The sequence below is a fragment of the Adiantum capillus-veneris genome, chromosome 30 (assembly GCF_014529385.1).
Source record: "Adiantum capillus-veneris isolate H3 chromosome 30, ASM1452938v2, whole genome shotgun sequence".
Taxonomy (NCBI): Eukaryota; Viridiplantae; Streptophyta; class Polypodiopsida; order Polypodiales; family Pteridaceae; genus Adiantum; species Adiantum capillus-veneris.
The window spans coordinates 34,192,238-34,218,329 of record NC_140960.1 but is presented as its reverse complement, the minus strand read 5'-3'; the positions used below and the strand labels follow the sequence as shown (position 1 = coordinate 34,218,329).

At 43.8% G+C, this 26,092-nt stretch overlaps 1 long non-coding RNA gene and 1 pseudogene across 2 annotated transcripts in view; both read left to right on the top strand.

The window, feature by feature from the left end:
• LOC147417778 (uncharacterized) overlaps positions 1-26,092 on the top strand; it is a 64,928-nt gene that overhangs the window by 12,928 nt on the left and 25,908 nt on the right. The window contains exon 3 of one of the 2 annotated variants that reach the window (XR_015187301.1): positions 3,661-3,736. The exons of the other annotated variant lie outside the window; for it this stretch is intronic. This is a non-coding gene — a long non-coding RNA (uncharacterized LOC147417778). The remainder of the gene's footprint in view (positions 1-3,660; positions 3,737-26,092) is intronic. 2 annotated transcript variants of the gene reach the window in all.
• On the top strand, positions 4,007-5,359 carry LOC147417779 (DEAD-box ATP-dependent RNA helicase 20 pseudogene; annotated as a pseudogene).

Here is a 26,092-nt window from a genome sequence, read left to right as displayed (position 1 = left end):
AAGAGAGTGGGCTGTCCCCTTTGCGATGGGACCCCAAGAAACATGAGGTCTGTTACCAACCATGTGGCCTTGTTAGGTGCAGACCATATGGTTTTAAACAAGTGGCTGTCCCAAGCGCTCTTGAGTGCATGTGGGTTGATGCTGCTCAAGACCACTCCGTAGCTGCTCGCAGGCCCTAAGTAGGCTCGTTGCAAAGCGGTCCTCCCAGCTCTTGTTCAAGCCTACTTTGCGCGTCTCTTTGAAAATCCATCGTATGGAAGGGCTCCATAGGCTGCCTGCCCATTTGAGGGACTCGGCACGCTCCATAGGCTGCCTGCCCATTTGAGGGACTCGGGCACTAATATGTGTAGCAATAGCTCCTTCTAGGGCTCCATCCCTGGAAGAAGACCTTTGATCACAAGCTTCCCAAAGAGGGTTCTACTTTGTCGTGTTGGGTCGATGATCCCAGACCCTCCCTGAGAGCAAGGTAAAGTAATGACTTACCAGGAGACTTTGGCCTGTGATGACTGTGTATCATGCCCTGACAACAAAAAGTTCTTGATCAACCTTTTCAGCTGGCTAATGCAAGAGCTCGAAAAAATCCAGCAAGACGTAATGTACCACATAGTAGCCAAGAGCACCTAGTTGCATAGTCACAGGGGATGCCCATTTTTGGGCTTCCCGTCCCCACTTGTCGTCCCGTCCTCTTTTTTTACACTAAAAATCCATTTGAGCCTCGTCCCTCGTCCCCACTCCTCGGGACGCGTCCCTTGTGACTATGCCTAGTTGGCCACTACAACCTTGCCAACAAGAGAGAGCTGTGCTGAGCTCCAGTGAAGCAGCGTCCTCCTAATGGAGAGAATGTATCTACTACACTGTGACAACCCAAATATCGTATGGGTGTCTACTACACTGTGACAACCCAAATATCGTATGGGTGTCCCTAGGGGGGATCCACCTATAACCCTCTTCAGGCGACCAATTAGGCGTGGAACCACTGCCAACCTAGAAAGCCACTATCTTCCTCCAGTTGACCAATGCTCCTGATGCACAAAAGAACACCTCAAGAGCTTGCTTACACATGTGCAAGTTGGCCTCTCTGTCCTCCAAATACATGCCTGAGTCGTTTGCAAATTCAGCGTCCAAGAGCTTCGCTCCCCTAATAGGCAACTATAGTCCTCGCAGACCGACCTCCTGTGAAGTCAAAAATTTGCTCATCGTCTCAGCATAGAAGAGAAACAAGAAAGGGGCAAGAAAATTTGCTCATCGCCCTGGCTGACTGTCCGTGTGAGCATGAAACGGTCCCTTCTTCCTCTTATCAGAAGCACTTGACCGTGAGCCCGCTTGTAGAGAGCTGACATTCCCCTAATCCAAGCACAAGGTTGCAGAGTGCCCTCAAGGAAATTCCAGTGTTGACCCATGGGTCAATAGTACAACATAACTCAATTTTCGTACCAAAGTCTTATTTTCTGAAATGATGTGGACTATGGTTAAAAACATCAATTGTAATCAGTAGCTATTTTAGTTGCAGAAGCGTACAAGGATTGAAGCAAAGACCGTTGCTGACTCATGCAAAGACTCCCAAGACGTCTCTTCAAACACAAACAAAGCAGGGACAAGCATGGGTTCCCAACAAACAAGCATCCCGTCCCCACTCCTCGGGATGCGTCCCTTGTGACTATGCCTAGTTGGCCACTACGACCTTGCGAGCAAGAGAGAGCTGTGCTGAGCTCCAATGAAGCAGCTTCCTCCTAATGGAGAGGAGGTATCTGCTGCACTGTGACAAGTTACAACCCAAATATCGTATGGGTGTCCCTAGGGGGGATCCACCTAAAACCCTCTCCAGGTGACCAATTAGGCGTGGAACCACTGCCAACCTAGAAAGCCACTGTCTTCCTCCAGTTGACAGTTGACCAATGCTCCTGATGCACAAGAGAACACCTCAAGAGCTTGCTCACACATGTGCAAGTTGGCCTCCTGTTTCTCCAAATACATGTCTGAGTCATTTGCAAACTCAACGTCCAAGAACTTCGCTCCCCTATTAGGCAACTACAGTCCTCGTAGACCGACCTCCAGTGAAGTCAAAAATCTGCTCATCGCCTCAGCATAGAAGAGAAACAAGAAAGGGGCAAGAGGGCAGCCCTGTTGACTGACCGTGTGAGCATGAAACTGCCCCCTGTTCCTGTTATCAAAAGCACCTGACCATGAGCCCGCCTGTAGAGATCTGACACTCCCCTAATCCAAGCATCTGAAAACCCTATCCGTTGCAAAGTGCCCTCAAGGAAATCCCAGTGTTGACCCATGGGTCAACAATACGACATAACTCAATTTTCGTATGAAAGTCTTATTTTCTGAAATGATGCGGATTATGGTTAAAAACATCAATTGTAGTCAGTAGCTATTTTAGTTGCAGAAGCGTACAAGGGCTGGCAAAGACCGCTGCTGACTCACGCAAAGATAAGGTGGATCCTAAAGAAGTCTCTTCAAACACAAACGAAGCAGGGACAGGTATGGGTTCCCAACAAACAAGCATCATCAACGAAACAATCAGTAATAACAAAGAAGTGGGTCCCAAAGGAAATTGATAAAACTATTGTCATTGCACCTGCGTTGAATTCTTTCATTTCCTCCTACGGTTACAATACAGTTAGAAGAGAGCAAGTTGCTAACTTCACCACTGCATGTTGCACAAGGCTTACGGATCAAGAGATAATGTGAATGCACAGGAAAAGCTCGGAAGCAAAATTACCAAGAGGCAACCAAAGAGGAAGTCCAAATCTCAAACAAGTAAGCTAAAACCTTTGAGACAAAGTGGATTTTACAAACGACTGTGTTCCAAAGAATGTGATCTCAGCACAGAAAAGTCACGAAGACGTAGCTATCAAGGTCATCAAAGTTGATTCCGGAAATTAGAACAAAGCACATGTGGCTACCAAAGAAGTTGGTTAAAGCACAGGCTAATCAAGCATACATATGGATAATAGGTATCGAAGGTCAAGCCAAAGCCCACTACCGAGGAACAATTCCAAATATAACAACCAACAACAAGGCTCAAATGGATCCCAAAGAAGCATCAAACAGATAAGTAAGCCTCCAAAGAATAAAAAACTCTACAACCCTCAATCAAGCAAACGACACAGGAGCTTCAAAGATCATCACATTGCTTAGATTAGGAAGCTTCGCCAGCCAATGCTAATAAGCAAATTGCTTATATCCACATCTTGCACAACATATATTTTTTCCATGCATTGACTGTATATGCATAATAGGGTTACATTACAAGGCTTGCATTGACACAATTTTTAATTGCCCAAGCACAACACACCCCCTTGGCGATACCATGTTGTTCAAGAGAACTCCAAATAGGAGGAGGGGAGGCATTCTAAATGCGGACCTAATATTATGAATATTAGAGGGCAATGTTTTGTGAGCTGCATTGAATTTTTGCATTTGATTGTGATAAATTTTTGACAAAATTCAGAGTATATGGCCTCATAATAGCGTTACAGGAGGAATACGGGGACAAAAATTATATATGAGCCCCTAGGGACATGTGTACAATGTACATAGCGTTTAGAATTCTGTTTGAATGATTATGCTTTTTGTTGAGTTGTTTTTTGGTTTTATTTAGTTAATTTTGAGATTTAAAAAACAAAAAACATGAAAAAATTCATAATCCAGATGAAGAAAAGATTGAGGAGATGCTTGAGCAGTACAAAGGGAAGAACGTACAAGGAAAATGACGAAACTTCACGAGGTATGTCTCAAAAGCCATATGCACAAGGCTATAATGTCAGAGGTAAGACAAGAATGCTGATCAATCTTCAACAACAATATGAGGCCAAAAATGACTGAGAATGGTCACGGGATGGCCTACAATGACAAAGAAAGTTGGTGATGTGACTAAGTGCAAGCACCCATCAAGTGCAAAGTTGCCTCTCAGACACTTCACATGACTACAAGGAGGAACAAAGAAGTCCCCAATGAAGAAGAGCAGACACAAAAGTAACCAAAGGATCGCAAAAAGATGAATGGTTATGATGATAGACGGGGCGATCCTTGATCATTCCGAGAGTGCAAAAGTGATTTTGGGGGCTCTGGCTGGGGATCAGGGTGGGAAAAACGTCAAAGGTAGAGCCTTCATATGGAGGATGGGGTAAGAAAAAAAGTGTGGCCCTTTCTGGTTCGACAAAATTTGACATTGGTTCTGCTACTGGAGGTTGGGGAGAGTGGAAGCTTGACAAAAGAGAAACTTTTCTTGCTCGAACAAAGCGGGACTTGGATGCTGTTGATATCTCTCCCGTGAGCTTTCAAGGCCTTCCCTCATTTAAGAACTTTTATGTGGAACATCCCAATTGCTATCCATGACAGCGAAAGATGTGGCTGCCTACCCCAAAAAAAAAACAAAACGGGAGATTGTAGTGGAGTGTAATGAAATCCCCAAGCCCATTCTCTCCTTCGAAGAGGCTTCCTTTCCTGATTTTGTTCTTGGAGATATCCCTAGAGCTGGTTTTAAAGAACCAACAACAATTTAAGCACAAGGCTGGCCAATGGCTTTGAAAGGAAGGGACCTTATTGGGCTTGCAGTGAAGGGACCTTATTGACCTTATTGACCGGGTCAGGGAAAACACTTGCCTACCTATTACCAGCCATTGTTCATGTCAATGCCCATCGTGCAGTGTCACCAGGTGATGTCCGATTGTTCTCATCTTAGCACCCACTAGAGAGTTGGCCGTGCAAATACAACAAGAGGCAACAAATTTTGGGGCTTCATTGAAGATAAAGAGTACTTGTGTTTACAGAGGTACACCAAAGAGACCGTAGATAAGGGATCTTCAGAAAGGGTTACATATCTTGTCCTTGATGAGGTGGATCGAATGTTGGACATGGGTTTTGAACCTCAAATCAGAAAATTTATCTCCATATTCGGCATGACAAACAAACTTTGTATCAGAGTGCAACTTGGCCTAAAGAAGTAGAAGGTTTAGCCAGACAATTTCTACAGAATCCTTACAAAGTTGTCATTGGTTCACAAGATCTGAAAGCCAATCATTCAATTCTACAAATTGTAGAAGTTGTTTCTGAGAATGAGAAATACTCAAAATTGGTAGATTTTATTGGAGCGTTGATGGATGGAAGTAAAGTGATCGTATTTATGGAAACAAAAAGAGCCTGTGATCAAGTTACTAGACAACTTCGAATGGATGGATTTGTAGCTTTATTTCTCCATGGTGATAAGAGTCAAGCTGAACGAGATTGGGTTCTTTCGAAATTTAGATCTGGCAATAGCCCTATAATGACAACAACAGATGTTGCAGCTCGAGGCTTGGATGTGAAGGACATAAAGTTCGTCATCAATTATGATTTTTGTGGATCATAGTTCTTGTTGTGGTTTGATAAAAGTACAAGCAGTGGAGCACAAAAAAGCAAAACGACCACAAAGACCGCACCGACATTGACAATTAGGTCATTTTAGGGACGTAACTCAATTTTCGTAATGAAGTCTTATTTTCTGAGAGTTATGAAATGATGCGAATTATGGTTAAAAACATCAGTTGTAATCAATAGCTATTTTAGTTGAAGAAACCGGGGTGCGATGGCACTTTCAGATTGTAAATACAAAGCCATTTGACCCATTGAACTCTATTTTTGGTTTAACCTATGGTAGCCTTAGTATATAAGGTACCTAGGTCATTTTGTAAAGAGAACTTTGTCTTAATCAAGTTTTTGTGCTGTCATTGAGTGTGTGTGTAATGGAAATGGCGTCCATAGTATGCACTCATACCAATAAAGCTTCGTAGCTCATGTAGATTCTTTGGATTAGGCCATGTCTTTATTACCTCTAACTTAGATGATCCATACGGATACCATCTTGAGAGATAATATGACTTAAGTATTGAATCTCTTGAAGGAAAAATTCACTCTTCTTTTGATTGATAAAAAGCTTGTTCTCCCTCAAAGCTTGAAAAATTACGTGGAGATGTTGCATATGCTCCTCAAGGACATGGAGTAGATGATGATATCGTCAAAGAACACTCCAATGGATTTGCGGTAGGGTCTAAGGATTTTTTCCATTAAACGATTGAACGTGGTTGGAGCATTTGTCAAACCAAAAGGCATGACAAGATATTCATAAAGACCAAACGTTGTACGGAACGCGGTCTTTGCAATATCTTCTTTCACTATCCTTATTTGATGATAGCCACTTTTAAGGTCGATCTATTGAAGTAGGTAGAGCTTGTAGCTTATCAAACAAACCTTCGACCTGCGGCATGGGAAATCTGTTTTTGATAGTGATAAGGTTTAATGCTCTATAGTCCACACACATACGGTAGGTACCGTCTTTCTTTTGCACTAAAAGAACAGGTGAGCAAAAAGGAGAGGAGCTAGGCCTCACCATCCCTTTGTCTACCAATTCTTGGACTTGCCTCATGATCTCCTCTTGTTGAGCTTGGGAAACTCGATAAGGAGGCTTGCTAGGTGGTGAGCTTCCTGGTAGGAGCTCAATTCGATGGTCATCCTCCCCTCGTTTTGGAGGTAAGTCCATAGGGATATCATTGATAAAAACATCTTGGAATCCATTTAGAAAATTAGACAAGCCTAACTCTTCTTGATTTCTACCATTTTCATGTGATTAAACAATAGCGTCATTTAGAGACCCTTTGACAAAAATCATGTACGCAGAAACTGAGCTTTTCATCGACTTATCAAAAGCAGGTGAATTTACAAGTGATATAGTACGACCAGACTCATTAGCATCTATATACAGGCTCTTTTCCCTGTAGGTGAAATAGATTCTGTAACAGACTTGGACACTCCAAGTCAAAAATCAACCGGACAGTACCAAATAACCACTTCAAAACAATTCACAGATCACAATAGATTTGCACTGGCCCGACAGAGTTCCGTGCCTAGAGATATTGGCCCCAAAGACTGGCGCCCCTTTCGGTATTTCTTTTTATATTAATCAGTTCAGAGTACAAGAGAGTGAGTCGGGATTCACTCTCAGACTTTGCATCCAGATGCTCTGAGAAGTGAGACTCTCACCACTAATTTAAAGGTTACAAGGGATGCCCAAAAGCAGAGCCCCAAAAGCTTCAAATCAAAAGCAATTGCTCTCTCTCTCTCACAGAGAGTCAAAACTTGAAAGCAAAAGCATTCTCTCTCTTTCTCATATTGAAGAGAAAAAGCAAAATTTGCGTCGCTCATCATTTTCAAAATTTTTTTTATAAAAAATTTTATAATAGCCTTCGAGATTTTCGGAAATTAGGGTTTTGGGCAAAAATTAGGGTTTGCAGGAATTTTAGGGTTTTTGGCAGAAATTAGGGTTTCTATTGTCCGTAGCCACGTCATCACTTTGTGACATACCCCCCTCTTGAAAGCATTGTAATCGACCGCGATTACGCCTGCAAAACCGACAAAAGCCATAAACCGTCTTAGCAGACACTGATTGTTAGTACCTACGTACTAGGAACACACATCTAGCACATGTACAAAATCGACAGTCACATCACAGGACATCACATGAAATTCAACATTCATTCGGATCTTAGACCATGATTTATCGGCAATGTAGCTAGCAATCACATCTAGGTCCAATCGGGACCTCATCGATGTCCGATTGACTAACCCCTATTGCAACCATGTCTATTCGAGATCAATTAGACCAAAATGCTGCAGTCATTTTGGCTATCAGTTCCTGCACTCAAAAGAAGTCAAAAACAAATCAGTGTCATTATCAGGAATTCCATTTCATAAAGTCATCCAGCAGAATACTGTCAGCTCTCAGTATCCCTGAAGCTCAAAGAGACATCAGTGACTTTAGTGTCAAAATAGAGGCATCTGTTGACAAGGGAGCGGAGCGACTCTCCTCTTGTGCATCCCACTGCACCAGATCTCCGGCCAAGCTGAATTGTGGGTTCCGTTTGGAGTAGACTATGCTAAACCAAAACATCGAGGTAAAGTTTCACAATCCGAGGAGTATCTGCTAGGTCCTCCTCCATCCACTTCGCATCAAATGCAGGAAAGTTCTTGAACTTAACCAAGAACCGCCTTCGGACTTTACCTTTCTTCGTATCGTTATGTGCCAAAATCTGTTCATGAACAAGGATCTCCTCGTTTTCTTCCACTTCAGGTTGCTCATAAGGCTCCCCATCATCAGACACATCACCCTTAACAGGTTTCAAGAGACTCACATGCAATGCATTGTGAATCCTCCAAGTGTCTTGGCAGTTTCAATCGGAAGGAGACATCATTTATCTTGTCAGTGATCTGGAAAGGTCCGTAGTATCGCATACGAAGCTTTAGAAAAAGCCTCTCCTTTCCCTTTTTCTTTCGTAGGTGTGCCTTCTCAAAATGTAAGAGCACCCAATCATCCTCCTTTAATTTCAAGTTGCGACAATGGCGATCCGCTGCCTTTTTCTGTCGTTCTTGAGACTCTTGCAAAGTCTCGCGAACCTTGGCAAAAGCCGTATCCAAATCTCGCGAATATTCATCCGCTTCCAATATCTAATCTTTCATGCTCAGGAAGGATGGAACCTTCGCAGCACTTTCAACAATCTCACATGGCGTCTTTCCGGTCGAAGAGTATCGTGTTATTGTAGGCAAATTCCACCAAAGGTAAGTTCTTTTCCCATTGAGTCTTCTGATCCGAGATACAAGACTTCAATAAATCTAAAATCACTCAATTGGCAATCTCAAATTGCCCGTTAGTCTGCGAGTGGAACGATGACGAGAACTGCAACTGCGTGCTAATGTTCTCCCAAATTGCCTTCCAAAACAAACTCATAAATCTGGGATCTCTGTCTGAGACAATCGTCTCAGACGCTCCATGTAATCGGAAAATCATCGTGATCATTCTGTATTCTCGGGAGATCGAAAATGAAATCCATTTCAATACTTTTCCAGGGGCGGGTGGGTATGGGTAAAGGCTTTAACAATCCCTGTGCCTTATGCCTGTCAAAATTGACCTTCTGGCATACTAAGCAACTGCACACAAACTCTTCCACACCTTTTTGAGTCTCGGCCCAAAGAAGTATCTCTCTACCTCCTTCATGGTGGTAGCAATGCCGCGGTGACTCGTAAAAGGTGGACAGTGGCATTCAGTCATAACCTTTTCCCTCAACGGCTGTGTAACGCACAACATAGTCTTTTTCATCAAGTAGCCTTCACGAAAGGTGTATCGAGCTACTGACTCCCCATCCTGTATCCGTGTGAAAAATATCTGCAAAATCTTTATCTGTGGCATACCGATCGACCATATCCTCGAAGCTCCTACGATGTATCGCGGAAATAGCGAGAACCAACGACCTCCAAGACAAAGCATCTGCCACCACATTCTTTTGTCCCTGCACATGGACAATCTGGAAGTGAAACTGTGACAAGATGTTCGCCGACCGCATCTGCTTTTCTGGAAGCTGCTTTTGTGACAAGAAGTAGCACAAACTCTGATGGTCTGTAAAGACTGTAAAATCTGCTCCGAGTAGGTAATGCCGCCACTGAGTAAGAGCATGGATAACCACCAAAAGCTCTTTCTCATAAATCTGTGCTGTGTCATCTCCGGCCTAGAGAACAATCGGCTCTCGTAAGGAATGACATGGCCTTCTTGCATCAAGACCGCACCCAGACTACGACCACAAGCATCACAAAATACTTCAAATGACTTCTGCAAGTCCGGCAAAGTCAAATCTGGTCCCGTAGTCAATTTCTTTTTCAATGTCTGAAAGGCAGTCACCTCTGTGGGTCCCCACGAGAAAGGTACTCCTTTCTGTGTCCAGATATGCAAAGGGGAAGCAACCTTTGCAAACTTTCGTATGAACTGTCTGTAGTACGAACACAATCACAAGAAGCTTCTAACTTCATGGACATTCCTCAAATCGGGCCAATCACGGATAGTCTCTATCTTGGCGGGGTCCATTTGCACTCCTGCTGCTGCTGACACACTGTGTCCCAAAAAATGTATCTCTGGTAGGAAAAATTCACTTTTCTTTGCATTAATTACTAACTTGTGATCTAGTAATGCCTGAAAGACTTGAAGCATATGATCTCTGTGTTCTGACTCATTCTTGGAGAAAACAATGATGTCGTCAAAGAAACTGCCAACAAATAGCCTGTACTATCAAAAAATCCTGTCCATCATCCGGTTAAATGTCGCAGGAGCATTGGTTAAGCTAAAAGGCATCACCAAAAACTCAAATAACCCAAAAGTCGTCCGAAAAGCTGTCTTGTAGACATCTCCTTGCGCTATCCTCATCTGATGATATCCACTCTTCAAGTCAATCCTGCTAAAGCACGAGGATCCCTGTAACCTGTCGAGTATATCATCGATCCTAAGAGTCGGAAATCTGTTCTTGATGGTGATTTCGTTGAGAGTGCTATAATCGATGCACATTCTCCAAGATCCGTCTTTCTTCAAAACCAACAACACTGGAGAGCAATACGATGAAGTACTAGGTTGGACAAGACGCTTTTCTCCAAGAGGTATTTCACTGGGTTCATAATCTTTTCATTCTGTACTCGGCTCACACGGTAAGGTGGCCGATTCGGTGGCATGCTTCCATGTATCAGATCAATGGTTTGATCTTCAGGCCCTCTGAAAAGCAATCGGCATGAGTGTTGAGAAAAATCTTGGCGTTCTTTTGATCAGGTCAAAACATATTCAACCTTTATCCATCGTTCAGTTCTCTCCCAAAAGAATGAGTAAGAAACCGAAGTTCATCAAGTACAATCTCTAAGCCCTTCATTTATCAAAGTCGCTTTCTCGGCCCGGTAGTCAACCACGGCGTAGTTCTTGTGGTACCAAGGGATCCTGAGTAGAACGTCACTTGCGTGCCCTGAACACCCCTGTCATTGCAAACAAAGTTTGCAATGCTCGGTGTAATGGCAACATCCCATCCAGGTGCCAGTCGAACTACCTCCGTCTGTGCGTCAGTCTGTCGGGCGTAATTCCAAATCGAGCCGTCAATTCCAAGTGAAAAGAATTTGCCCTTGGCTCCTTCAAAAGAGCTTTCTGATCCTTCACTTTGCCCCAAAAAGCGGCAAACTTTGTACCTTCATTCATTTGATTCGATGCAAGTCCCACGCCATGTGGTACCGGTTCTGCTTTTCATCTGCCTTTCTGTCACGTTCCTAATCTGCTCTCGAACTCTCAGGCCTGTCGTCGTCTTTATCATTCTGTGCCTTTTTAGGGCACTTCGCGGAGATATGTCCATGTTCCACGCATCCAAAGCACTTTCCCTCTCTGATGAAGCGAGCTCTCTCCCTAGGAGTAAGCTTGGGTCGTGCATCCTTTTTCTTTGGGTTGCTCTTTTTGTTTCTACTTTCATTCGCAGAAGTCTTTTCGGCTCGTTGTGTCATGGCCTCATGTGTGGGGTAGGTCAGACTGCCAGAGTGAATGGCAAAGCCCTGCTTCGCATGACTCATCAACTCCTGAATAGAAGCTGACTTCTGGTCTAAGCAGTGATTTGGGATCTCTGTAGGTAGACCCAAGGTAAACCGCTCAATCTGTTCTTTGAACGAGATCTTCCTGAATGAAAACGTGGGTAGAAAAGAGCTCTAGAATCTTTCACAATAAGCATTGATTGTGTCTTTCTTGGTCATCCGAAGATGGTTCCAAGCAGCTCGTACATCTCGTTCATATTCTTGCGTCAACCAAGAAGAAATAAAAAAGCTTCTTAAATTTCAGCCATTTAACTGGCGTAGTCTTGTTTAAGAGAAGAGTGGACTACCAAGTGCGAGCATTCCCTTTAGAGCAAGAGGCAGCTCTCCGAATCTTGGAGTGCTCTGAGTAGCGTCCTCCCGCGAAAGCGATATCAAACTGCTGTATAAAAGACAGCCTTCGAAGCATCTGAGTATCCTGAAAAAGTATGAAACTTGATTGAGTGGCCACCTTCCTTAAACTCTCGGACTTTCTTGCTTTTATCTTCGAGAAAGTCATACTGGTTGGCTTTATAAAAATTCTTCTTGTTCACATAAAAGTTTCCATCATCAGAATCTAAGCTGTCTGTAGCCGAGTCCTCAGTAGAACTGTCAGTCTCTGGGCGAGATTGAGACTTCTTTCCCTTTCTCTTGCCCTTTCGGAAGCGTTGCTTCTTGCTTCGCTTTTCACCTTTTCTGTCTTCTTCGCTCGAATCCGAGGAGCTAGAAGAACTGTTAGAAGAAGAAGAACAAGAAGAACTAGGTACTCCTTCAAATCGAACACGCTTCTTTTGTTTCTTTGCCTCGTCAAATGTCAACTGACGACCCAAATATCCCGGGAAGTCAGCGCTTTTCTTCTGCTTTTTTGCTGTGCTTTTTGGATTTCTTTTGCGCGTCAAAAAGCTGAGCAATCCGTGTATCAACCACCTCTTCTAATTCCTTCTCTAAATATTTCTTGTGAGCAGAAGGTTTCTTGAGAGTGGGTGTAGTGGTTTTCTGCCATTGCTCATGCACTTCTTGAAAAGAAGTCTCGCTCATATATTTTGCAAATTTTGGGTCCTTCGCAAAATTGAGCATCATCTTCATTGCATTGCTGATCAACTGGCGACGCTCCATCTCTTGTTGCTCCGCCTGAGTAGGCCGAGGAGGACCATACTCTGTCTGAATCTTTGTTGTGATCCCAGCCCGCATCTCCAGATGCAAAGGGAGTCGACTGATCCTTGCATGAAGCCATAGGTGCTGCGGAAAAAAAATTGGGGATCGGATTTCTCGTAGAAGAGAAATCGGCCGTGCTCTGATACCACTGTAATAGACTTGGACACTCCAAGTCAAAAATCAACCGCGACAGTACCAAATAACCACTTCAAAACAATTCACAGATCACAATAGATTTGCACTGGCCTGGCTGAGTTCCGTGCCTAGAGATATTGGCCCCAAAGACTGGCGCCCCTTTCTGTATTTCTTTTTATATTAATCAGTTCAAAGTACAAGAGAGTGGGTCGGGATTCACTCTCAGACTTTGCGTCCAGATGCTCTGAGAAGTGAGACCCTCACCACTAATTTAAAGGTTACAAGGGATGCCCAAAAGCAGAGCCCCAAAAGCTTCAAATCAAAAGCAATTGCTCTCTCTCTCTCACAGAGAGTCAAAACTTGAAAGCAAAAGCATTCTCTCTCTCTTTCTCATATTGTTGAGAAAAAGCAAAATTTGCGTCGCTCATCATTTTCAATTTTTTATTTTTATTTTTTATTTATTTTTTTATAATAGCCTCCGCGATTTTCGGAAATTAGAGTTTTTGGCAAAAATTAGGGTTTGCAAGAATTTTAGGGGTTCTGGCAGAGATTAGGGTTTCTACTGTCCGTAGCCACGTCATCACTTTGTGACAGATTCTCCTTTCAGGGAACTTCATGTTGGCAGCCATGGGGTTGAACCATGGTCCCCCTAGGATAACATCCTCATGTTGGAGAGGAGAGATGAAAAAGTCTTCTTTGTCGACGTAGCTTTGGACATGAAGCCTCAAGTTCCCAATCAAGGTAGTAACGGAGGCTCGCTGTCCCTTGAAAGCTCCATCGGCAGTTATAGTATCTCCCATCTCGAAAGCTTGAATGTCCAACCTAGTGGCCAACTCTGTTGATATGAAGTTGTAAGTAGAGCTAGGGTCAAACAGCATGAAGGCATCATGCTCCCTTACCTTTCCCCAAGCATAGGAGAGATGTGATCCTTTGCAATGAGCATCCTCTTTTGGAGCCTCGATCATGGAAGATCTAGGAGTTTCACTGCGGCCATTTCTTTTGGGGCAAGAACGATAGCCATGTCCTTGCTCCCCACACTTAAAGCATTTGTGGTCCTTACGAAAAGCTTCTAGCTGTCATGAGAGAGTTTATTTTTACCTTTGTGAACTCCCTTCTCCTTGGACCGATTGTTGTTGTTGGAATTGCCTTGGGAAGAGTTCTTGGCATTATTCTTCCCCTTTGCATGATTTCGATCTTTGTTTCCCATGGGCTTGGCATTCCTTTTAGCCCCTTGTTGGAAATTGATGCGCGAAGCAACCATAGTGTGGTGGATTACTTCGGCGGTAGAACCTGGCCGTTGGGAGTTGACATACTCTGTCATTTCTTCAGGTAATCCCGCACATAATTGTTGCTTTTGCTCGGTGAAGTCTATCTTTTGAAAGACAGTAGCCTTGAGATATAAATCCCATAACTTATCCACATATTTGTGGATAGACTCGTTGGAGAGCAGCTTCAAACTCCTCCATTCAGTAAGCACTTTGTCCTTTGCATTGCTTGCAAGGAATTGCTTCATAATGGGGACTCGTAGAGTTTTCCATTGCTTTGGGGCTTTGCTGTGCCAAGAAGGCTAGCCCACCATTGACGAGCAGATTTTTGGAAGTGCATAGCTACATGGTGTAGCTTGGAGGACTCTGTGAAGCCCTCGTCTCCAAAGGCCGCATCGAATTGTTGGATGAAGGCCAATACTTTGTCGGTAGCACCAAAGGTCTCATCATAGGTGAGAAAAGAGATACTCTTTCCTCCCTCTTTGAAATTCTTGAGCTTTTGAGACCTTCACAATGCAGGGTAAGATTTGCGATGTCCTCTCCTCTTGTATTCTCTAGGAGAATAGCTGCTGCTTTCGTCGGAAGAGGAGGAAGGTGAAGAAGATGGAGAAGAGAGTGACCTCTTTCTTGCCTTTTTCTTCCTTTGTTTTCTCTCTTCCCTTTCGGAGTGACGAGGAGGAGGACTATGGGTTGACTGTTTCCTCTTGGGAGGAGTTGGCGATCGTCTAGACCACCGTCTTCGTGGAGCCACATCTTCAAAGGAACATAGTGATTTACTTCGTTCTCGTTCTTTGGATTCCTCGTCTCTTATGGGAGAGAGTCTTCTTTTGGGAGTCTCATCAAGAGGCCTCCTAAGCTCTCTCTCCTCTTGGAGAGGAAGGGAAGTCCCATAAGCACGAAGTTGTTAACTTCGGCTTGCAAAGCAGGGTTGCCCATAGCTTGTTGCAACCTAGTAGCAAGATAATTAACAAACATGGGGGCATCATCATTAGCACCTTCATGTGCAAAATCAAAGTTGTCAATATTCATTCTACTCGCTTGGTTATTGTCAGCCATGCTAATGAAATTTATGTATAAATTACTTTGTGCTTTGGTACCCTCAAAAACCTTAAGTCGCTACTCTTCTTTACCTTTGAAAATTAGTTCTTAAGAAGCCACATTCGTGGTTTAGACATTGTTGATTGCAAAGACTAGTGGAGAGGGTCTAACATTGCTCGGTTGATTAATCTCAATAATGGTTAAGCCAAAGGCAAGCCTTGAGAGACTCCATATTAAGACAAGAGTTCCCAACGGTGTACCTCGAACTAAGTCCTTTTCAACCAAGATAATAGATCCTTGTCCCACTTACCCTATTGCAATGAACAGGTCCAACCTTTCATTGACAACTTAAGGACCTCTCTTCTTAAGCAAGAAAAGAGAAACCAATAGCTGTGATACCAATGTGATGGAAATAGCCTATTAACTTTGAGAATAGTGGAATTAAGAGAATTATAGCGAGCATTTTTATGAGACTACTCTGAGAACATAGAGAGTGAACTTAACTAGCGGTAGCAACACTACCATTATACTTAATTAACTTGGCATGAACAATACTTTTACAAGAGAGAGAATTAGAGAACTTGAAAACAGTTGAGAACCAGATTTATGTGGAGTCGATCGCCCCTCCGAGAGGCTTTTGTATTATAGATTCTCCCATAAAGAGAGACTTGGTACAATACAATCTTTGTGTTCCTTGTGACCTAGGTGATGCAATGAAGATGGAAAGCTTCATGCATCACAAGCATAACATAAACTTTGTAAAAGCATTAACCATCCCCGGCCTCAATCCCAAGGCCTCAAACACCTTCAAAGGTGACGAGAGCTAGCGGGGAATGAGGGTAGGGAAGAGAAAGAAAAAGTAACATACGAGAAAGAGAAAGTTCTTCACTTATCATCACTCTTCTTGCATAACATAGCATAATAGCATAATAATGATGATGAAGAAGATGGCACTTTAAGCATCATGGCTCTTGGTTGGATTTGCATTCCATAGCCAAGAGTGTTGGTGTAGGCTCTCAACTTCTCAACAAGCTTGGAGAAGGAGATTGAGTTCTTGCACTTGGAACTTCACACAATGAGAGTGTGCGTGAGAGTGTGGGAGAGAGTATACCTTGCAAGCAAGCCTCCTTCTTGCTTGGGTCGACCCCCTCTTCTAGCTCATGCATGAAGCTCATTGGCTCTCTCAAGCCTAGCCAATCACAAGCCTGGGTCAAGTCAAGCGGTAGAGGTAGTCTTTGGACAAGTGTCCTCCTTTCTCCTTTGAGAGAGAGGGCTTCATAAATGCCTAAACAATTAATTAATTAACTAATTTATCGTTGGACCTCTCTAAGGGTCAACCAATAGGCTTTAAACACACCTTGAGGGCAACCTAGCTAGGGGCTTGACATGTGACCAGTATGCATGTTTGAGCAAGGGGTGCCCCTTGGGTGAGGAAAAGGTCATCCATGCATATCCCCTCCTTGTAAAGCTCGCCCTCTTCTTTGTAGGCATATGTCTTGACTTTCTACCCCTAAGCACCTTGGCCCCCTAGTTGCTCAATCACCTGAAGGACCTTAGTCATCATGCATGCAAATAGCAAGAGCATTGCCTCTCTCTCTACCATCCCCCTAGCCTCAAGGGCTCGCCCCCTCCTTGTAGGGATTGACTTTGATCTTCAAGCACATGCCTAGCTTAAGTTTCACCTTAGTTGTCAAGCATCTCATGCACTTTTAGATATCAAGCTCCTCAAGCGTAGGCCTAGCTTTAACCTAACGTCTAAGGACTTTTACACTAACCATTGGAGGTCTTTAATGAAGCTAACCCTAAGGTCTTTAAGCTCCATTAGCTAGCATTGCTCTTTGACAGACCATCTCTCATTTGGACCCTTTAACTTTGGCCCCGTGTTGAGTTAGATCCATAAGCACATGTCTATATTCTAACCCTAGTTCTCGTTTATTCTCCCACATTAAATGATCAGTTTAATGTGAGAAAATCATTTGGGTTGGTTAGATATTAGATTTTATGACAGTGTGTGTGTGAGAGAGAGAGAGAGAGCGTGAGCTTCATCTTGACGCAACTCCCTGCTCGCTCATCGCATTGAAGATCCAACTGCATCATTGCAATAGACTCAGAGAGAGCTACGCAACAACACCAATGCAAGTAGTCGTTAGAATCGTGGCAACATAAGCTACGCATGGGTACTCATAGATTTCAATTTCGGGCACTTTCTAAATTCTGCTCTGTCTTCATACGCGTTTTCCGCAGATGGGTTTGGAGTGAGGATTTCGAGTGTAGAGGCTTTGGGACAGGTGTATCCTAGTGAGGTGATGCTGTTCCTTAAGTTTCGTACAATTCTGGTATGGTTTGGTGAGTTTCCTTTCGTTTGTGTGTATGTGGGTTGGGTGTTGTAGTTGAGAGTAGTGGGATTCTTGATTTTGGTTTAGTTGGTCTTCCACAATGTTATATGTGTGGGATGGTCTCAGCCTGACAAGCCATAGAGATTGCCTCCGTACGCCTATCATGTCATCTATCCTCGATTGACATTATGTTGATCTAGGTAGTGTTTCATGCACTTTATATGTCACGTGACACATTAACCCTATGTGCACGTGGACAGGCTACTTCATGACTAGGGTTCAGTTCAGTCAAGTCAGTCTAGATTAAGAAGTGATCTGGCACTTTTGTGAGTCTGTTCGTAGATCGTGCATGTCCAGACACTTAGAATAGATGTATATTCTCTGGTTGCACACAGCTTGATCATCAGATTACAGTCAGAACCCATCAGGAGCATTTTTACAATGCATAGACCTATTTTCCCTATTTTTGACATTTTTCACTTATTATTTTTAAGTGACTTTTGTTGGAAACTGGGTAGGGCAATTTTCACAAGCATGTATATAAGCAAACCTAGCGCTAGCACTTTCTGGCAGAAGAGGCAACAGGAGCACCTTTGCTCAACAGGCACCTTCTCAGCTGAACCCCCAAGACCAACCTAGCGTTTTTGCCAAGCAGAGACCTAGCGTTTTCATCCACAGCAGAAGCCAGCGTTTTTGCACTGCAGTAGCCTGGCGACAACAGAAGACAAATCAGCCTTAGCGTTTTGCATTTGCAGGACAACCCGGCAGGAGCAAGACAATAGATTTCCAATGCAAGACTCATTTTCAGCCCTAGCGTTTTTGCAGATCTTCGCGACAGAATCAGCAGTAGCACCAGCGTTTTCATTTTTCAGCAGTCAGACCCGCAGTAGAAGTCCCGAACCTCGCAGACTTCACAGATTCTCGCCGCACGGTCAGATCTAGCGTAGTTTGCAGATTTCAGCCATTAGCATTTTCAGATTTCATCCGGAAAACGCAGATTTCAGCATCTGCGTTTTCAGCGCGTCATCGTCGCATCGTCGTCAGCGACATCGTCACTGACATAGAGTCAGAATTTAGCAGATAAAGATTTGCAGATTTCAACCCTTAGCATTTTGAAATCCAGCCCGTCTCGTTGTCGTCCTCATCGTCGTTGACATCGTCGGCAAGTCCAAGCATTGTAGAGATTTGTGCAATCAATAGTAGACCGCTCTCGCCATAGAGAGTGGGGCCTTCGGAGGAGGGTTTGACGACATTCTAGTGTCATATTCTTCACTCTCTATCTCTCAGTCTAAGCACCTTCAGTCACATTGTTTATCTACTTTTTTTTGTGTCCATTGCACTCTCTCACTGAAGGAACGGAAGGCTCTCCCTTCTGTAAGTAAAAGGAACCCTTGAGCATAGTTCGGAGCAGTCATCTTGAGCAAAGTTCAACATTCACTTCCGCTGCACCTTACATTATAGGTGGTGTGATTCGCTCCCACAACACCCAGTCAACTCTGTCATATGCCTTCTCAAAATCGAGGAAGAGTACCACAAGATCCTCTCCTTTGAGGTGTGCCAAGGGCAGTCACCTCCCAGAAACTGAAGATGTTGTCAAGGATGCTGGGCTCTTTGACAAAGCGTGTCTGTGTCTCATGTATAATGCTCTCTAGCAGTGTTTGGATCCTCAAACTCAGAGCCTTTGCTAAGATTTTGTAGGTTGAGCTAAGAATGGGGATAGGTTGCCAATACCGAATCTCGTCTAGAGATCCCCCCTCCTTGGGGATAAGAAAGATCAAGCCCTCACTCAAGTTGTCCTACATCTCACCAGTATGCAAAATGTGTTGATAAGCGCTACACAGGTCAAGACCAAGCATCTCCCAATACTCTAAGAAGAAACTGGGAATGCATCCTCCCTTGGGCAGCTACCCCGTGGAAGTGCATGAGGGCCTTGTGCAACTCCTCTGGTTGGAGAGGCATCTCAAGTCCTTGGCCTTGCCCTTGATGGACGTATCCTACAATCAATTTGCTACGAGTCTTCAAAGACGACATACCGGACAAGAAGCTCATCAAGCACTTTTTGTGCTTTATGAAGTACATGACTTTTGGAATTCATGTCGACCAAGGAAGCGCCAAACACAACGTCTTTTTTAAATAGTCCTTGCCAAAAAATTATCATCATGATTTCTTTTGCCCATATCAATAGCATGTGTAATGCTAGATGCCTTCAAGATGCAAGTGTGGGGTGATTGCATTTGGACAGATGCCCTCTCTTTGCATTTGTTGAAAACAACCGAGAGCTTCACATATTGGGCATATCCTACAATCAGCAAGTTCCAAGAGATGATGCTCCAGAAAAGAAGCTCGTCAAGGAGTTATTGCGCTCTGAAAAGTGCACCGCACTTGAAACACATACTGACTAACTTGTTGCGTAAGTACGTGCTCCTTTCAAGTAACTCACTATCGTGAATATCAACGTGTGTCCTACTGCCTATGTACAAATCCTTCTTGTTAGCATAGTCTTTAAGTGAGGTCACAAAAGAAAGACTCATTCTCTTCCTCTCCATGTTTGCTCGTGTAGCGGATATTGCTTCTTTCTCTGTGCTACTCTGGGAACATGAATCCAGCGGCGCGTAGAGAGTAAATGAATTGAGCGTGTCTGTGTGTGTGGATGCACGCATGCAAAAACAAAGGCTCTTACCTCTACCAATATATTGGCAAATCATATCATTGCAGTCGATTTTACCTGCCAACAAAGGGGATGAAAGCTTACTTAAGCACGTGTTGGTTGGTGGGTTGAAAAAGCCTTATATTTTCTATTTGGGTCATGGTTTTAATCACGACACCCCTCTCTCTGTCCCATCCCCCTCCCTGCAAATCTCTCTCTCTCTCTCTCTCTCTCTCTCTCTCTCTCTCTCTCTCTCTCTCTCTACATATCCGTAGTACTAGTGCTCCACCCATCCCCATAAATTTCATCACCCACCAGAGTCCAGACGTCCTCTCTTTTATTTTGTACCAGTTTGAACTATTTTGTCTTTTCCGATAGACAGAAGACATACACACATGTATGTATATTTGATTTGTCTCATAGGCCGACTTCGGCCTTACATAGACGTTAAAAATCTCTCTCTCTCTCTCTCTCTCTCTCTCTTTGGCACTGTATAGTGTGTGCAAAGAGACTTTGGAGATACTCAAAAGGCCTTTCATCTAGAGGATGTACAAGGCCGGGAGTACAATGTGAGGGCTATGTTTACATCAAAATAGCCTGTATGAAGAATGAAAAATGAACCACTATGGAGGTGCTTAATGCCAAGTGATGTGACCATGGTCCAGATTGAAAAGGATTGAAGGTCTTGCCTATGTTTAGGATCGACGCCTCTGCGTTGCCGTGGAAGAGCTTGTTGAAGTATCCCACTGGCAATCACATTGAGTCGATGATTATTTCCACTCGTTCATGGATCTTACTCAAAGGGGGCATTGACGTTTATAGGCTACAACTAGAGAATGCTTGCACAAATGAGAAGGTGCCATTGTGGTTATGGTAAGCCACCCATTGTGGTCTAAGGACTCAATAAAGGCGGTATGATTACCCCCCGGGAGGTCAACCGCCAAATGTATAATCATGAGTTCAGCAAGATGGTTTTTTGAATCCATTTTGGAAAAAGACCCTTTAATTCATAAAAAAAAGAGGGATCAATCTATTCATGTTAACACTTTTAACAGAGCTTTTTGAAGTACCTTATGAATGCTTGTTATGTAGGGGAGTTCATAATAGTGGACCCCCCGAGGGTTAGCCACGCGCTGTGCGAGGCTTCAAACCTTTCGTAATAAAATATTATCGTTTTTTTTACTTAATGCTTTGTTTCGACCAGATTCATAGTTGCATTGAAGGAAGCTAGAATTGGTGACAAATGCATTGTGAGCACCATGGGCAAGCTTGCAAACTAGAAATCATGCACCAACCGTTGCATTTCTGGACTTTGGATTCCTGTTGCATAATGCAGCCCCAATATGTAAATCTCATGTCTTTCCATTTACTTTTTGGAGCCCCTTACAAGACACGAGTATTTTTATTAGTTGGTTGGCATAAGGGTTTTTTTGGAAATGAGCCCTCAAAATTCTACAAGGCTCCGAACGCTTAAAATTCTCTCATTCACATCAGAGCCGCCACCTGCTTTATTTAATAACAGCCAACTAAGGGTTCGGACGCTATCTGCGTTGCTTGAGGCTTTTCTGTGTAAGAAGCATTGACTAAGGCCTCCCTTTGACAGCAACGTAAGCAATGTGCATCACACACTACTTGCATCGTGCACAACAGCCTACGTCCATAGCCACAGGCTTTTACAGCAGCCTGCGTTTGTCGTCTAAGGCTTTTCGAAGCTTGTGCTTTCAACATAAGCAGCATAAACAACCGTCGTCTACACACTGTTGCATACCATGCCACGCCACACACAATGAATGACGACTTCCTTGGATATGGCCTTTTAGTCTTTTCATATTACCAAATTACCCCTCTAATTTGGGGAAATTTCCCAAATACCCCCAATATTTTGTCATAAATTCCCAAAATGCCCTTCAAATTCTTCAAAATTCCCAAACTACCCTTGGTTGTGAGATTAAATATCTCCAAAGATAAAAACATTTCTAGATTTTGATAAGAAGATTGATTGTCTATTAAACAAGATACTAAAACTAGAATTTGAGTTGGTTACGGAGGCTTTGGAGATGAATTGCTCCATTATTTTCAGACATAATTGCCTTTTTTGCGAGGTAATTTGTGACAAATTGCATGTTGCCTGCGTTTGTCTTCATTTCAACTTTTGTAATGTCGGTTTGATTGTACAACTTATTCAAGGCAAGGTTGTTATAGTGTTAGACGTTTGATTTGTAGGTATAGATTAATTATCGTAGTAGAGTTGTTGATGTAGTCATGCACATGCGCTTCATCTATAATACATGCACCCAAGGTACAATTGATCTCATATAAGGCTGGTTTTCTTTCACGAATAATGGTCAAGAGCTGAAGCAATTCAGGGTCCATTGCATGTCTTACAGAGCATGACATCTTGTACAAAGTTGCATGTAGCTAGTGGAGCGAGCTTGTGATATGGCATGTGTTACAAAGCTCCGTGTGTGACTACAAACTGGGGTTAGTTGGGCAAGATCACCGAGCAAGAGAACACATTTGTTGCTGAAGGGATCTGTCAGTGTACTGCTTGTTACGTTGACATTTTTTCTTATGATAAGGTCAAAAGTCATTTGGGTTAACATGGATAGCTCGTCTATAATTTTATATCTACCTCTTTTATGTCCAAATATCGCTCTCATGAATAGAGAGCGGATACTGTTGATTCATGGTTGGTATGTTGAAGTGGTAATGGACTGTAGATGCAATGGTGCTAAGTCTTGTTGCTGCTGCTCCGATGGCAAAGCGCCCAACAATAATACAAAAGTGGGGGCTGCTTGCTCCAATCTTTATACAATGCAATAATTTCAAACCATGATCTAGCATATGGACGATAAGCTGGTTCCAAGTTGGCTGCAGTTTGCTCCCTAGCTTATTGAGAACTTCATACTGACACCTAGTACAAGAGAAACAAGGACATATATAGTATGTGATCAATTATTTAGACACCTAGTATGGTATCAACTATTTAGAGCTAAAGTAATGATGCACAAGGTGAATTCACTACTATGATACACCACATGCATTCACTACTTGTGTATTCACTATTGTAATACAGGGGAATTTATGGTTAAGAAGTGGGTGGAGAAGGCTCTTCCCAAAACTTCCCAGCAAAAACTCAGAGTCTTCGACCTGACGCCACTCTGGAGGAGTTTGTCGTGGTTGCTACTAGGATAGAGGGAGCTAGGAAGCTATTCACCAACTCCCCTCAGGTAGAGACCCACTCAGTGTTTTCGGAAAGTCCTTCTGATCCGTTAACTTCTTTACGCAGGGAACTGGAAGCCCTAAAGTTACAACGAGCTCTTTAAGAGGAGAAATCAATCTCTCTCAGACAAGAGAAGCCCCCACATCACGACGCTTTGGATCAAATCAAGAGAGAGCTAGAAGACCTTAGGTCTCAGCAGGAGACTAAGGCTATGGTATGGTGCAGCTCGTGTCACTCTCCAAGACACCCTCCATAGGTCTGTCCCCTTCGTGCTTATTGTCATTTCTGCGAAAAATCTAGGCATGAAGACAAGGATTGCTACTATATCAAGGGATTGCGGCAAATACAACAAAGTCTAGATCCTTCTCTCCAACAAGGGCTAGCACCAACATCCAACATGGTTTCACGGTTCACCCTATGGCCATCAAAACCCGACGCCACCTCTGCTAACGACACCTCCTATGCAAGGTATGCACAACAACTTTGCATCCCCCAGCTTTTATCATGCTAATGCTCCCTCAGTTCTCCAAAGCTTCTACACATCAACATCCGTCTCCATGCAGTAAGGGCCGAGACCACCTCGCCCCTCCAATAGGCCAATTTTGTGCTACAGGTGCGGGGAGTATGGACATTATCAGAGCAAATGTCCGTTGTCAGAAGGGTCCCCTCCTTGCCGACACTGCCCCGAAGCTAAGGATCACTATAGTAAGGACTGCCCAAAACAACGTGCATCTATATTTGCAAGCACAAGCCAGAACCAGCAGGAGTTTACATTCCCAAAGATTAACCTCATCGCAGTAAGCACCATTCCGCCTTCCACTCTTGTAGTTGCCTCTCAAGATGGGTTGAAGCAGGTGGAAAAGCCGGCTGGTGTGCTCACACGGGTACAGAGAGTTGCTCTTGGTCTCAGCCTCTGTCACTAGCATGTGACTACTATCTATCCTTTTTGTTGATTTCTTTCTTATTATTTATTTACTTTCACTTTTTGGAAACACCCCTCGGGAAATCTAACTGCCCTGCATTGCATAGCTAGTGTGGAACTGTTCAGAGGGAGTCTAGGCCTGAGAGCAAGAGAGCACTAAGGTTGGAAAAGCACTATGGTTAGCCAATGTGGGGTCATTGACTAGCCAAAGTGGAATCCTTTGCTATAGAGGCTACATTTCAGTTCTGGGTGTGGCTGTAGGGTACAAAGGGGGTCGGATGACTTAGAAAGATACAATGGCAGCATCTCCTAAAATTTAGGGAACTGCTATTTTGGGACCTGAAAATGTGTTCGTGTCATTATCTCCGGAATGACAAGGGGAACATTTTATTGCTCTGCAGTGAAGTCAACTGGGCAACCGGTCGGGAGATTTTTAGGCGGCAACCCCGAAACGGGAAATGGCCTGTAAGTGTGCCAAGTGGCACATTTCTGTGCAGTTTCCTCATGCAAGAGAAGGGGGCGCTGATTTTTAAGCTGGGATGAGCCTCCTTTTGCAAACTGTCACAGGTTAAGAGCTATGGAGTGCTTCCTTTCCCTCTTATGTACAGTGCAGTGCCAGGAGTGATGCCCTGCACGCTATGCACTGCTCTCTCTCCCCCCTATGGCAGTATGTTATGCCCCACTAGTGGGCTTTTCATTTGACCAATGTACAGTTATGTGGGTTCATGCGCGATTGCCGAGGCAAGAGCCTTTTGCACAAGTATTGGATTAGCTAGCGGCTAATCCCCCGCAGGTACAGGTGAATTCGGAGAGGTTTCACGTCAAAAATCTCGTCCGATTCAAAGGGCAAGTAGCCCTACAGGTGCGGGAGCTCGAGGGCTTGCTACGGATGCGACCGGCACGCAAAACGGAGCCCGAAACAGTGAATTACAGCCTGCTGTGTATTTTTGCAGGTTTAGGGTTTTGGCCCTAAACGGACCCTAATACCCCAAGGAGGTTCGGGGACGCGAGGGGACCATTGTACAGGTGATCTGGCTCATTTTCGGGGCTGAAAACAGAGAATTCAGCGTGCTGCAGATTCTCGCCAGGTTTTGTAAAGTGTCCGTATGCGTCGGGAAAGTCATCCAATGCGTGGGAATACGGACTGTGAAGGGTCCTAGTACAGTTATGTTGCCGAAATCAGGCCAGAACAGTTGAAATTCAGCCAAGATTGTGCGGGGCAGCTTGTAGGGAACCACAACTTTTATTCCCTCTGTTAAAGAATAAAGAAATACCGAAAGGGGCGCCTGATTTAGGGGCCAGTCTGGTGTCGGTCTTCTCATACAGGTGCAATCTAGCAGCCTGTATCCCTTTCCCCTTTTGTTGTGTCTTGAAAGTATAGGTAAAGTGGGCGACAAATTAAATGGGTGAAAGCAAATAAAGTTTAAGTCTAAAGTCTACCGCCCTTCTTGGATTAAACAGGCCGGTTTCAGCCTCCTTGGCAGTCCAACTTTTTCGTCTCCAGTCACACAAATGAGTCAAACTCCCCTAGTAGCTGACAAACCAACAGGTAGTGCCAAGAGCCAACCTACCTCTCTTCTATCAGAAATTGATGGTGCTTTCATGGAAGCAGTAGAGGACTTGCAGAAGCTTAAGGTATTAGAGAAACCATTGGTAGAACAAGAAAAGCTTACAGTAGAGACAGTCTTGAAGAACACTTTCCAACAAGTGTCCCTCTATGATTGTTGTGGCTAGTTGCGAGTTTCAGAAGTGACACCCTTGCAGTTATTCAATCCCTTTACCCCGGAGCAGGTCCTAGTGGCGGGCACCTCCTAGTATGACCATCAGAGTCCTATATGATATCCAATCCTGCTGCTCCCTTCATTGATTATAGAAGCCCTTGCCTGACAGTGTCCGTCTTGGGCCGGCAATTTTCAGGAGTGATTGTGGATGGTGGATCTGGCATCATATTATGATGGCTTTAGGCCTGCAACCTAT